This window comes from Acomys russatus, chromosome 19 (assembly GCF_903995435.1).
Source record: "Acomys russatus chromosome 19, mAcoRus1.1, whole genome shotgun sequence".
Lineage (NCBI taxonomy): Eukaryota > Metazoa > Chordata > Mammalia > Rodentia > Muridae > Acomys > Acomys russatus.
The window spans coordinates 16,793,624-16,807,989 of NC_067155.1; positions in this window are offsets into that span (position 1 = coordinate 16,793,624).

A 14,366-nucleotide genomic window follows, 5' to 3' on the forward strand; every position below is an offset into this window, starting at 1 on the left:
GCTTAGGAACTTTCCAGAATTGAATACATAGTCGTGTCTGCATGTGCAGCATCCAAACAGAGGACTGAGGGTCTCAAACAGAGGAAGGGCTTCACAGACATGGATGTGGGGTTTAGGAAAGACTCCAAGGGTTGGGGGTTGTTTGTTTGTTTGATTTTACACAGGACGTGTTGCTGTGAATTTGGGACACTTTAGGGAGAAGGCATCTAGGGTTAATATAGCTTAGGAAGGGCGATTCCCAGAGTCAGGATGTCAAGATACAGGGTTGGCAGAGGGTCCAGACCTGCAGATGTGGAGTTCTTGGCAGGTGAAGTACCCAAACAGCCAACAGGATGCTGCAGTTGCATGGGGGGAAGAAAGAACTGACTTACACACACACACACACACACACGCACGCACACACGCGCGCGCGCACACACACACATGCACACACGCGCACACACGCACATACACACGTGCGCGCGCACACACGCGCACACATGCGCGCACGCACACGCGCACACGCGCACGCGCGCACTGATTCACTCACTCACTCACGCAGAGTGCACAATTTCAGAAATGTAATAAAGTATTTTTAATCTCAAAATCTGAAACTGCTAGAAGAAAACACAGGAAGAGGACAGACACTGAGGTACCGATCCACACAAGAGATCGATACAAGAGCCCTCTCTGTAACGTAATTCCAGTTAAATTCTTCTTCCAACTAATCCCTTCTTTAATAACAGGTGCATCTACCAACTTTTGAACATGGAGGCTTTGCAGTATGGTTCAGTCTCCGTGTCCATGGTGTCTCGTGGCTTTGCAACGCTGAGACACGCTCATCATCCACCCTGCTTTAAGTCACCAAGGTAAGGAAAGGCAGAGAAACTGGAGGTGGACGGGGCCTTTCTCCATACATCCCCTGAATCAGACGTGGGGACTAAGCTTCATCGCAGGGATGGAGAAGGTTGGCATCACCGGTGGGAACAGAGATTTATACTGGAGAATTCTAAAGCCAGGTAGATGACAGGAAGTGAGGTTGTCGGCTTGGGATAGGGATGGCCCACTGTGTACACTATGATAAGAAAGAAGTTATTATTGACATCGTAACAAAAGGACATTAAGGGTTTACTGTGGTGCAGAGCGGGTTGAGTGTGAGCTCAGAAGGCTGCTTTCAGGAGTGTGAGGAGGCGCCCATTACAGGATCAAAACGGCTCCCAGATTCTCCAACATGAGCATCATGTAGAATGGGAAATCAGTGATGTGGATGTGGGATTGTTTTCAGCTTGGCCCCCTGTGGGCTTGGCAGGCACTGATGGCCGGGTCATCAGAGCTACATGCTGACTTGTACCCTCCACCTTAGAGACCTGGCAGGCTAGCAGGCCTAGCACGGACACAGGGTGAGAAGTCCTCTATACTTCTGGACTCTGACACCTGCATGGAGGGGCAAAGGGCAGAGGCAGACACAGGAAAGCTTTGTTTGTTGTTGGTTGCGGATGGAGAGGGGTTGAGTGAATATATCCCGGCAGGTACTGGTCCAGCAGGTGCTGCTCTCTGGCCAGTGTCCTGGATGGTGTCTGTCGTGGATCCTGCTGTGCCCTCTGTTCTCTTGAATAAGAAGGAGGAAGTGTTGGGGGGATTGTTTCTCAACCCAGGTAGCAGGAGCAAAGGTCCTGAGTGTCCAGACTGGCTCCCATGATCCTCCAAGACAGGACAGAGCCTTAGAATGGGACAAGGAATCAGGAGACAGATGGAGGAGCTCTTGGCCTTGCTGGTTTCTATGTCAGAGGGCGGGCAGCTCAGCCTCTGATTTCACATGGGAGACTGTTGGGGTCTGCAGTGTCCTGGGACACCTGGGATGAGATGGTGTGAACCCAGGAAGTCCCTCCTCTTTGCTGAAGCCAGTTTTCCATTGCAGCTGGATGGAGTTTATTGGAAAGATGCTGAAGAGCACGAGTGAGGCCTGAGTTTGGATCTTCATCTTCTCCAGATGTTCTGATGTGACCCTGAAAAGGTGACTGGATTGCCTGCGCCTTAAGGGAACCGTGTCGAAATCCTCTTTGGGGCTGTTTCAGTGAAGTATGTACTAGTGACGACATGAAGGTTGCAACCCATGTGCTCAGTAAATGGCGGCTGCTTCGTTTTTGTGCCTGTTGGAGTTTATTAATGTGAAGCTGGAAAGGATTTCCTCCATGGTCTCCCTGGTCTATCTATCTATCTCAGAGTCTCTCCCTTTCGAAGGCAAGAAAAGAGAGGGAAGTTTTTCAAGGCCAACTTGTTCCTCGTCTTTCTTCATGCAGCCAAGGCTGCCTCACCGCAGCTGAGGGCAGGAAGCCTTCCTTCCTGATGGACAGACAGGAAGACAGAAAGGAAGATGATCTTCCAATCAAGAGGGGAGTTCAAGAGGAGGGAAGGGGACAGCAGGTGTGAGATGGAGAAGGGGAGAGAAACAGAAGGCTGTTGGGGGTAAGTATGGTAAAATGCATGACATATGTGAAAAGAACGGTCCTTGTGAAGTCAGAAATTACATGCAACTAATTACACCAACTCACTGAATATAAAGCTGAGGCGTACTGGCAGCTGGCAGCTGCTGAAAAGGGAGAGCTGTTTTCTCTAAGGGCTGGCTCTCATGGGTCCACCATGCTCCAGAGAGCAGCCACTCATGCAATAGTTAATGGAGAGCACCAAGTGGACGTGGATGCCTTAGAAGTTAGGATCACTAGTTGCCGTCCAGGATGACCAGGGGTCCACTCTCAGCATCCACATGGCAACTCACAACCCTCTGCAACCGCTCTCCTGGGCAATCCAACTCCCTCTTCTGACTTCCCTGGGTACCAGGAATAAACATGGTGCACATATATACTTGGAGGCAAACCTCATACATATTAAAATAATAGGACAAAAAATGTGAAAGGAGGACACAAAGTTGACTGGGTAGGAGAGCTGGGGTGGATCTAGGGGGAGTTTGGGAGAAAAGCATAAATGAGATAAACATGAAATTCTCAAAACCCCAATAGATATATTTTTGGTAATCAGGCACCAATGTGGATGGCCCCAGGGGACTTGATAACAAATAAAACAACAGACATCTGTAGGGCCACCCCAGAAACTCAGTGACAGTAGGACACGTCATCATCAGCTGCCAAGATGTTACTGTGCCCTAAGCAGAGTGTACTCGTTCTGCGCATGTGCTGGGTCACCATGTATATGGGGGGACTCATTCCCCTGCCCCCTCTCTCTCCCTCTTCCGTCTTCCCCAGAGACAGGCTCAGTAACCCCTCCCTAATAAAACCTCTTATGTGGTCCTGCCTTGTGGTGGTAGACAGTAGTTTACACACACAGAGCTGGAGGGTCAGACACAACGTGTGAGATGAGCTGACGGCACACACCAAGAGGCACAGCAGACAGGAGACCACAGACCCTCTCTTCCTCTCCTCGCTCTTGTCCTGGTCCTTCGCCCAAGGCCTCCTCACTGTCTCACACTCTCTGAGTTTCTCTTCCCTGTTCCCAGCACTCTGCATTTCTGATCCTACTTCCTGTCCTTGGTGCTCATGCGCGGTGCCCCTGTGGCTGGTCATCCTATGTCTCAAGCTTGGTGGCCAGAGCTGAGCGGAGCTGATGTTCAGGACCCAACAGGTGGTCTCAGCACCCCTGAAGTTCAGCATCTGAAAGGCAGGGAGCTGTCCAGGGCCCCAGTGGCTGAGCGCAGAGAGATGCAGCAGGCACACAGCTGGGGCAGCCAAGGGGAGGCGGCCACACTAACTCCTTCATTTCTCCTGAATTGGGGATGATGTCAGTGGACATCAAGGGGATGTCCAGAACAGAGACCCTCTAATCACTCTTTCACAGCTGTCTAAAAAGAGCTGTGGAAGCATTTACTTCCTACGATGGCTATTTTGGAAGGACAGAACTTTATGGTGATAAGATCACCACCACAATGCACCTCCGGCTGCTGCTGCTGCTTCTTCTTCTTCTTCTTCTTCTTCTTCTTCTTCTTCTTCTTCTTCTTCTTCTTCTTCTTCTTCTTCTTCTTCTTCTTCTTCAAGTGGTTATCCCATCCCTTGTATCCTCCCATTCCTCCCTTTCTCCCACTTTCCCCTTACTCCCCTCCCCTATGTCTGTGACTGAGGGGGACCTCCTCCCCCTGTATATGCTCATAGGGTATCAAGTCTCTTCTTGGTGGCCTTCTATCCTTCATCTGAGTGCCACCAGGCCTCCCCATCCAGGGGACATGGTCAAATATGGGGCACCAGAGTTCCTTGAAAGTCAGACCTCACTCTCCACTCAACTGTGGAGAATGTCCTGTCCATTGGCTAGACCTGGGTAGGGGTTTCAAGTTTACTGCACGTATTGTCCTTGGTTGGTGCCATAGTTTGAGCAGGAGCACCTCCGGCTTCTTTAGGACTGGAATTTGGTTCTGTATTTGTGGTGCTCACTCTGTTGCTTTTGGGATCAATAAGCAAACAATGAAAGATCCCTATCCTGGTAAATTGCGCCACAGCTGTGAAACTTGGCAGAAGGAGCCTATCGTGACTGCCTTTTTGCAGACTCATGGTCCCTTCCACCGAGGGTCCTTGGCCAAAAGGACAGAGCACCACTGGGATTATGGCTGAGAGGACATCACGAACCCTGACTTAGTGTGTCCTCTTGATCTCAGAGTCAGGGAAAAAGAAGGGACATGAGAAAGGGTCCCACAACCCCAGAGTTCTGGTCTACCCACTGTGAGCTGTGCTTTCTCTCCTCTTCGTGTCTTTTATCTCTGGCTAGTGAGTCTGTCCTCTAACAGGCAGCCTGAGCTGTCATGCAATCAGCATGCTGCCAGAAGCAGTGACTCAGCTGAGTTCCACCCTGGAGCACTCTCCTGCCTCATCCTTCCAGGGTCTGCTGTAACAACATACACATCTCAAGTGACCTTAGCCAGAAGACACCTTCAAAACTGCATGGGAAACAAGCTCCCACTCTTGGCTTCAGGCAAGCATACAGAATGACATGAAAGACATTTGGAGGTATTGGAAATATACAAATACCACTTGCCATAACAAGTGAAGCCAGAAATCAGTAACAAGGGAAACAGAAACATTGGCCCGTATGTAGAAAGCTAAAGCCCCCCACTTAAAATACATTTTGGTGGGGAAAAAAATGAAAAGTCAATGTATTCATGGCATGCCACGTGTGATTTCATGGCTGCATCCGTTGTGGAGTGGGTAAACCATGCCAAGTGACATCACAGAGTCTCAAATCCTGGTGCACGGGGGAAGAAACCACATGGGAAAGCAATATGAGAAGAATTGGAACACGATGGCTGAATCTGAGATGCAGCTCTCCAGTTCCTTTGTACATGCTCACGGAACCCCCACACTAGAAAGGAAGCTAGCTCAGGCTGCTAGGGTTTTAGAATACAGCGTCACTATTTTGTCCAGGCTGTTCTCGAACTCCTGAATCTGAATCCTTCTGTTTCAGCCTCCTGAGTGCTGAGATTACAGGCATGTGCCATGACGCCTGGCTCATTAGATTAACAGTAGAGCATGGTGCTTATTTTTTGCTAAAATGTCAACTTGTTATTCCGTCCGCAGTGCTGGGTGAGATCTTGATTGTGCAGAAAGGCCAACGGAAGTGGCATCCAGAGGCTCGACTGGTGGAACGTGGAGCCGGGATGCCACCAACTGAACCAGGAAAGTAAGTGGGACACTGTTCTTGATGTCACAGGAATGAGAAGGAGTCGGGGGCCAGAGCGATGGCTCGGCAGTTAAGAGCACCTGCTACTGTCGCAGAGGATTGGGGTGGGCTCCCGGCACCTACATGGCAGCTCTTGGCCATCTGTAACTCTAATCTCAAGTGAGCCAGCACTCTTTTCTGGCCTCCTCACATGCTGCACGTACGTGGTGCACAGGTAAGTGGGCGCATGCATGCCTGCCAATTAAAGGACAAGTAAATAAATTTGAAATAATAGGGTTATAAGAGAACACTAGGATAAATTCTGCACCAACCTGTTAGGGAACGTTAAGTGTAATGGACAGATTTTTTAAAAAATTTTATTCACTTATTTTGTATGTATGGGTGTTTTGTCTTCGTGTGTGTGTCTGGGCACCCACATGCATGCCTGGTACCCACAGATGCCCTGGAACTGGAAACACTGGAAACAGGAATTGTTGTAAACTCCCATGTGGATGCTAGGGATCAAATCACTGAGCCATCACTCTAGCTCCATTAGGAGTCTAGATTTTTGTCCCATTCATTTTCTTCATCAGCTGAAAGAAGCATGTGAGGTTTTCCTTCTATTATTTACTCTTTTACTCAACTAATCTCCCATGCTGAGCCGCCCCGTGTCCCCAGGATGACTTTATGCTTTCATGCTGTATAATCCCTTAAGTACAGTGTTGAATTTTAACACCTGGTGATTTGCTGAGCATTTTAGAGTCCACTTTCTTTAGATATTGTATTTACAGCCTTAATTTTGTTTTGGCATCAGGATACTGAAACTTAGAATGAATTAGAAAACAATCTCTCTTGAATTAATTGGAAAAATTGAACAGAGTTGCTGTTCATAATTCTAAATAATTTGATTCTATCCAATTTTGAAGCCACCAAGTCTTGAATACATTTGTGTTAGATGTGGCTGTTGGCTGTTATCGTTATTATTTTTATCTTTTTGGTATTGATATGTACAGGTCTTCTATTTTTTTTCTGGATTCAGTTTAGTTGTTTGTACATTTATATTTTGAGTGCTGAGATTAAAGGTGTGCGCCATCATGCCCGGCTGTACATTTGTAAAAAGTCATTCTTCACATTATATTATTAAATTTATTGGCACATAAGTTATTATTATCTTCTTACGGTTCTTATTTCAAATGTGTTTACTTATCCTTTAGTTGATGTGCATAGGTATATTTTATCTGTCTGTTCACCATGTGCATGCAGTGATTGAGGGGCCCAAGGGGGTCACTTGAACTAGAGTTACAGGTAGTTGTGTGTTCTCTGGTGGGGTACTGGGAACTAACCCTGGTCCTCTGCAAACACCTCAGGTGCTGAGCTGTCCCTCGGGCCGACGGTCCCTCTTGCTTCTATGACATCAAGAAGAATGTCATATTCATATTTCTCTGTCATTTATGTCTCAGCTCTGTTGTCCGTCAGCTGAGCAGATGTCAGGTCTGTTGAACTTTCTGCATAATCAAAAACCCAGGGAAAACCTACTTAAACATGTATAATAATTTGACACCCCATAAAGATGCAGTGGGAGAGTGTTCCAGGGTAGAACTCAGCTGAGTCACTGCTTCTGGCAGCATGCTGATTGCATGACAGCTCAGGCTGCCTGTTAGAGGACAGACTCACTAGCCAGAGATAAAAGACACGAAGAGGAGAGAAAGCACAGCTCACAGTGGGTAGACCAGAACTCTGGGGTTGTGGGACCCTTTCTCATGTCCCTTCTTTTTCCCTGACTCTGAGATCAAGAGGACACACTAAGTCAGGGTTCGTGATGTCCTCTCAGCCATAATCCCAGTGGTGCTCTGTCCTTTTGGCCAAGGACCCTCGGTGGAAGGGACCATGAGTCTGCAAAAAGGCAGTCACGATAGGCTCCTTCTGCCAAGTTTCACAACTGTGGCGCAATTTACCAGGATAGGGATCTTTCATTGTTTGCTTATTGATCCCAAAAGCAACAGAGTGAGCACCACAAATACAGAACCAAATTCCAGTCCTAAAGAAGCCGGAGGTGCTCCTGCTCAAACTAAGGCACCAACCAAGGACAATACCTGCAGTAAACTTCAAACCCCTACCCAGATCTAGTCAATGGACAGGACATTCTCCACAGTTCAGTGGAGAGTGAGGTCTGACTTTCAAGGAACTCGGGTGCCCCATATTTGACCACATCCCCTGGATGGGGAGGCCTGGTGGCACTCAGAGGAAGGATAGCAGGCTACCAAGAAGAGACTTGATACCCTATGAGCATATACAGGGGGAGGAGATCCCCCTCAGGAACAGTCATAGGGGAGGGGAGTAGGGGGAAAGTGGGAGGGAGGAAGGAATGGGAGGATACAAGGGATGGGATAACCACTTAAAAAAGAAGAAGAAGAAGAAGAAAAAGAAGAAGAAGAAGAAGAGAAGAAGAAGAAGAAGAAGAAAAAGAAGAAGAAGAAGAAGAAGAAGAAGAAGAAGAAGAAGAAGAAGAAGAAGAAGAAGAAGAAGAAGCCGGAGGTGCATTGCTGTGGAGATCCCATCACCGTAAAGTTCTGTCCTTCCAAAATAGCCATCGTAGAAAGTAAATGCTTCCACAGCTCTTTTTGGACAGCTGTGAAAGAGTGATTAGAGGGTCTCTGTTCTGGACATCCCCTTGATGTCCACTGACATCATCCCCAATTCAGGAGAAATGAAGGAGTTAGTGTGGCCGCCTCCCCTTGGCTGCCCCAGCTGTGTGCCTGCTGCATCTCTGCGCTCAGCCACTGGGGCCCTGGACAGCTCCCTGCCTTTCAGATGCTGAACTTCAGGCATGGTGAGACCACCTGTTGGGTCCTGAACATCAGCTCTGCTCAGCTCTGGCCACCAAGCTTGAGACATAGGATGACCAACCACAGGGGCACCGCGCATGAGCACCAAGGGCAGGAAGTAGGATCAGAAATGCAGAGTGCTGGGAACAGGGAAGAGAAACGCAGAGAGTGTGAGACAGTGAGGAGGCCTTGGGTGAAGGACCAGGACAAGAGCGAGGAGAGAAAGAGAGGGTCTGTGGTCTCCTGCCTGCAGTGCCTCTTGGTGTGTGCCGTCAGCTCATCTCACATGTTGTGTCTGACCCTCCAGCTCTGTGTGTGTAAACTACTGTCTACCACCACAAGGCAGGACCACATAAGAGGTTTTATTAGGGAGGGGTTACTGAGCCTGTCTCTGGGGAAGACGGAAGAGGGAGAGAGAGGGGGCAGGGGAATGAGTCCCCCCATATACATGGTGACCCAGCACATGCGCAGAACGAGTACACTCTGCTTAGGGCACAGTAACATCTTGGCAGCTGATGATGACGTGTCCTACTGTCACTGAGTTTCTGGGGTGACCCTACAGATGTCTGTTGTCTTATTTGTTATCAAGTCCCCTGGGGCCATCCACATTGGTGCCTGATTACCAAAACTATATCTATTGGGGTTTTGAGAATTTCATGTTTATCTCATTTATGCTTTTCTCCCAAACTCCCCCTAGATCCACCCCAGCTCTCCTACCCAGTCAACTTTGTGTCCTCCTTTCACATTTTTGTCCTATTATTTTAATGTGTATGAGTATTTTGCCTCCAAGTTTATCTGTGCACCATGTTTATTCCTGGTACCCGGGGAAGTCAGAAGAGGGAGTTGGATTGCCCAGGAGAGCGGTTGCAGAGGGTTGTGAGCTGCCAGCCATGTGGATGCTGAGAGTGGAACCCTGGTCATCCTGGAGGGCAACAAGTGGTCCTAACTTCTAAGGCATCTTCGTCCACTTAGTGTTCTCCATTAACTCTTGCAGGAGTGGCTGCTCTCTGGAGCATGGTGGACCCATGAGAGCCAGCCCTTAGAGAAAACAGCTCTCCCCTTTCCAGCAGCCACCAGCTGCCAATACGCCTCAGCTTTATATTCTGTGAGTTGGTGTAATTAGTTGCATGTAATTTCTGGCTTCACGAGGACCGTTCTTTTCACATATGTCATGCGTTTTACCATACTTACCCCCAACAGCCTTCTGTTTCTCTCCCCTTCTCCATCTCACACCTGCTGTCCCCTTCCCTCCTCTTGAACTCCCCTCTTGATTGGAAGATCATCTTCCTTTCTGTCTTCCTGTCTGTCCATCAGGAAGGAAGGCTTCCTGCCCTCAGCTGCAGTGAGGCAGCCTTGGCTGCATGAGGAAAGACGAGGAAAAAGTCGGCCTTGAAAAACTTCCCTCTCTTTTCTCGCCTTCCAAGGGGAGCGACTCTGAGATAGATAGACCAGGGAGACCATGGAGGAAATCCTTTCCAGCTTCACATTAATAAACTCCAACAGGCACAAAAACGAAGCAGCCGCCATTTACTGAGCACATGGGTTGCAACCTTCATGTCGTCACTAGTACATACTTCACTGAAACAGCCCCAAAGAGGATTTCGACACTGTTCCCTTAAGGCGCAGACAATCCAGTCACCTTTTCAGGGTCACATCAGAACATCTGGAGAAGATGAAGATCCAAACTCAGGCCTCACTCGTGCTCTCCAGCATCTTTCCAATAAACTCCATCCAGCTGCAAAGGAAAACTGGCTTCAGCAAAGAGGAGGGACTTCCTGGGTTCACACCATCTCATCCTAGGTGTCCCAGGACACTGCAGACCCCAACAGTCTCCCATGTGAAATCAGAGGCTGAACTGCTGTGACTCGCGTTACCGTCTCGCCAGCAAGAACGACGCTGCACACACAGGATCCTTCTGCAGTAAAGCTTTAATGCGTCTTAAGAGGGAGAGCATAAGCTTACGACAAGTAAAATGGAGACCCCAAACAGCAGAAACCCATCCCTTATATAGGAAACTGTTCTCCGCTTAGGATGTGTCAGTCTTTGATTGGCTGTTACTCATCAGGCGATATGACACCACGGGAGAGGCAGAGCACAACAAGTGGAAAGTTCCTTCGCACATGCGCAGATTACTTGTTTACCAGTTTGGGACACAGGATGTCAGCGCCATCTTGTAATGGCGAATGTGAGTGCGGCCTCTCACATCTCCCCCTTCTCTTTTAATTAAAGGCCTAACTAAAAGAATAGGTGAAAACTGGCGCCACATCGGGTTCGCAGCTCGCTACAGTTTGTTGTATGGGCAATGAGCTTAGAAAAAGGAAATGGTCCGATCAAGACTGGAGCATGACTCTGGACCAACCGATCGAGGACCATTTTAGAGGTACCACTCAGTGTCATCCCACATGCAATGGGCAATTTTCCCCGCGGGGTGCAACGGCCACTGGGTGCACGTAGATATAGGGTGCCTTTTGACGTGCAATGGCAACTAGGCCCAGTCGAGTGCAAAGGCCACGCAGAGAGAAGAAAGAGAGAGAGAAAACTCATTGCCCTTATTTAGGACTTAAAGGCTGCCCGCCAAGCCGCCGTCTCCCCCTATTCCTTTATTTAGGAAGCAATAAGACACCCATTAAAGAGAGTGGAGACAGAGGTAAATAGCTCATATTGCCGCAGAGCCATTTTACTGCAATGCCTCACTATGCAACTCTCCAGGGCTGCTGAAACTTACTCACTCCACCTCGTGCAATGAGCTGAGACTCTGAGGGTGCAGGAGCTGAGCAGCCAGCGACTTATTGCTTAAGCATGGATAGCCATATATCAGGGGAGGTCCCACTTTCTACTGCTGCAAGTGCTTGGGCAATAACCACCTTGTCTCTTTTTGTTTGAGCCCTGAGTTTACAGACCAACCATAGGGTCAACACTAACCCACAGCAGATCGCAGCTCCAAATAATCCAACCCCAACCCATTCCTTAAAGAAGGAGAAAGCCGAAGATATCCATGACGAAAGTCCCTCTGTAAGCGACAGATCCAGGCGTGTGGAATTAACCTGAATGATGGCAGTTCTTAATTCTCTTAATGTTTGCTCGAATTCTGTTGTCCAATTCTGTAATATAAATTGAGAAAGACTCTTTGACAGATTAGCCGCTCTGGTAAAATTTTCATACTGGACAGAGGTAACACATAATCCAGGAAGTTTTTGCTCACAGCCTAATTGAGCCAATTGCCATAGTATATCCAATTGTTCTTGAACTAAATCAATACGCTGATTTACCAGCATAAGACCGCCTTGTATTTGAGTATTGGCTGAATTTTGGCGGTCCAAGGCCACCGTTATAGATGCAGATAAGTCATTGACTGTACGGTTTGGACAGAGGTGGATAGAGCCATGGCCGAGGCTGTGTTTGAGCGGCCTCATACCAGAGAGTCCTCCATTCCATGTATTGACCCATGTCTGGAAGTGCGGCTTTTGCTACCATCTGCCAATCAGAAGGAGTTAAGGTGCCAGTGCCAATTCTATCCAACATTACCAGGGTAAAATTTGCATTAACCCCGTATTTGCGGACAGACTCAGCCAATTCTTTAATTAGGTTATATTCGACGGGGGCATGTACTCGTCCCCCGTTCTCTGTTTCAAAAACAGGAAAAAATTGTGTAATTTTTTACGAATCTTTTCCGGCCAAAAGGAAAATCCAGACCGCAGTTCGTAGGGTGGAGGAGCGGTGGGTGTTACCCTACGAGAGGAGTTATGGAGGGGTTTTTTTATTATTTCCTGTTCGTCTGGGTAGTATCTCTCCTCTATTTGGCTGCCTCCTCTAACTCTGCTTCTTCCTCTGAATCAAGAGCCTCATTGTCAGAGGCATTGGGGTTAGAGCTTGCAGAGCTATCAATATTTAATGCCTTCAGTTCCCTTAATGGGTAAAGTCCTTGTGATGTCCCTTCTGGGGAATCAGGGGACTGCACTCCTTTTACAGGAGGGTTCTTAGCTTCTTTCCTTTTACGGGTATCCCTTTTCTTGCACGCACCCAACCTCTCACTACATTCAGTTTCTGACATGCTATCCTGAACTTCCTCTAGGGCGACCTGTCCTTCCTCTACTGCCCTCTTGCAATTGTCATCCTCTAGGCAATTTTTTACAAGTAAAAAAATAAAAAATATCACTCCTAGAATCGGCCCAAGAAATTCAGAAATATGCACACCTATCCGAACTTACCTATCCCTGCAGTTCTGAATCCTCCTTGAAGTCAAGGGGTCTCCGAAGGTGCTGACGACGGTGTGGTCAATTTCCCGGGTTTCGGCACCAGATGTGACTCGCGTTACCGTCTCGCCAGCAAGAACGACGCTGCACACACAGGATCCTTCTGCAGTAAAGCTTTAATGCGTCTTAAGAGGGAGAGCATAAGCACAAGTAAAATGGAGACCCCAAACAGCAGAAACCCATCCCTTATATAGGAAACTGTTCTCCGCTTAGGATGTGTCAGTCTTTGATTGGCTGTTACTCATCAGGCGATATGACACCACGGGAGAGGCAGAGCACAACAAGTGGAAAGTTCCTTCGCACATGCGCAGATTACTTGTTTACCAGTTTCGGACACAGGATGTCAGCGCCATCTTGTAATGGCGAATGTGAGTGCGGCCTCTCACAAACTGCCTGCCCTCTGACATAGAAACCAGCAAGGCCAAGAGCTCCTCCATCTGTCTCCTGATTCCTTGTCCCATTCTAAGGCTCTGTCCTGTCTTGGAGGATCATGGGAGCCAGTCTGGACACTCAGGACCTTTGCTCCTGCTACTTGGGTTGAGAAACAATCCCCCCAACACTTCCTCCTTCTTATTCAAGAGAACAGAGGGCACAGCAGGATCCACGACAGACACCATCCAGGACACTGGCCAGAGAGCAGCACCTGCTGGGCCAGTACCTGCCGGGATATATTCACTCAACCCCTCTCCATCCGCAACCAACAACAAACAAAGCTTTCCTGTGTCTGCCTCTGCCCTTTGCCCCTCCATGCAGGTGTCAGAGTCCAGAAGTATAGAGGACTTCTCACCCTGTGTCCGTGCTAGGCCTGCTAGCCTGCCATGTCTCTAAGGTGGAGGGTACAAGCCAGCATGTAGCTCTGATGACCCGGCCATCAGTGCCTGCCAAGCCCACAGGGGGCCAAGCTGAAAACAATCCCACGTCCACATCACTGATTTCACGTTGTACATGATGCTCATGTTGGAGAATCTGGGAGCCGTTTTGATCCTGTAATGGGCGCCTCCTCACACTCCTGAAAGCAGCCTTCTGAGCTCACACTCAACACTGTCTACACCAACAGTGAATCTTACATGTTCTTTTTGGTACGACATCAATAATAATTCTTCCTAACACAAACACACCCACACATACATAGGACAGATGTGGTGGCGCACGCCTTTAATCCCAGGACTTGGGAGGCAGAGGCAGGCGGATCACTGTGAGTTCGAGGCCAGCCTGGTCTACATTATGAGTCCAGGACAGCCAAGGCTACAACGAGTAACCCTGCCTCGAGAAACACACACCAAAACACACACACATACAGAGAGAGAGAGAGAGAGAGAGAGAGAGAGAGATGGAGAGACAGAGACAGAGACAGACAGAAAAGCCAATTCTTCACAGTTTTCATAATCCTAATCTTTGGCTTGAGCTTAAAGCAAGTTAAGAAACAGCTATGTAAACGTTACTGCATTTGATGATAAAATCTGAAAATGGTGTATTGTAGCTACTCTCTAGCTGGTACTGACCTGGACCCAGAAACTTCCTTCTTGCAGGCTTTCTAAGTACTAGAAGGTGATCTACAGGCTACTAGTGATGAAAAGTCGTCAGTGGTCTTTCCTGGCTGTGCACTGTGTGGCTACAGTAATGACTGGCTTAGAAAGACATATGCCCAACCAGC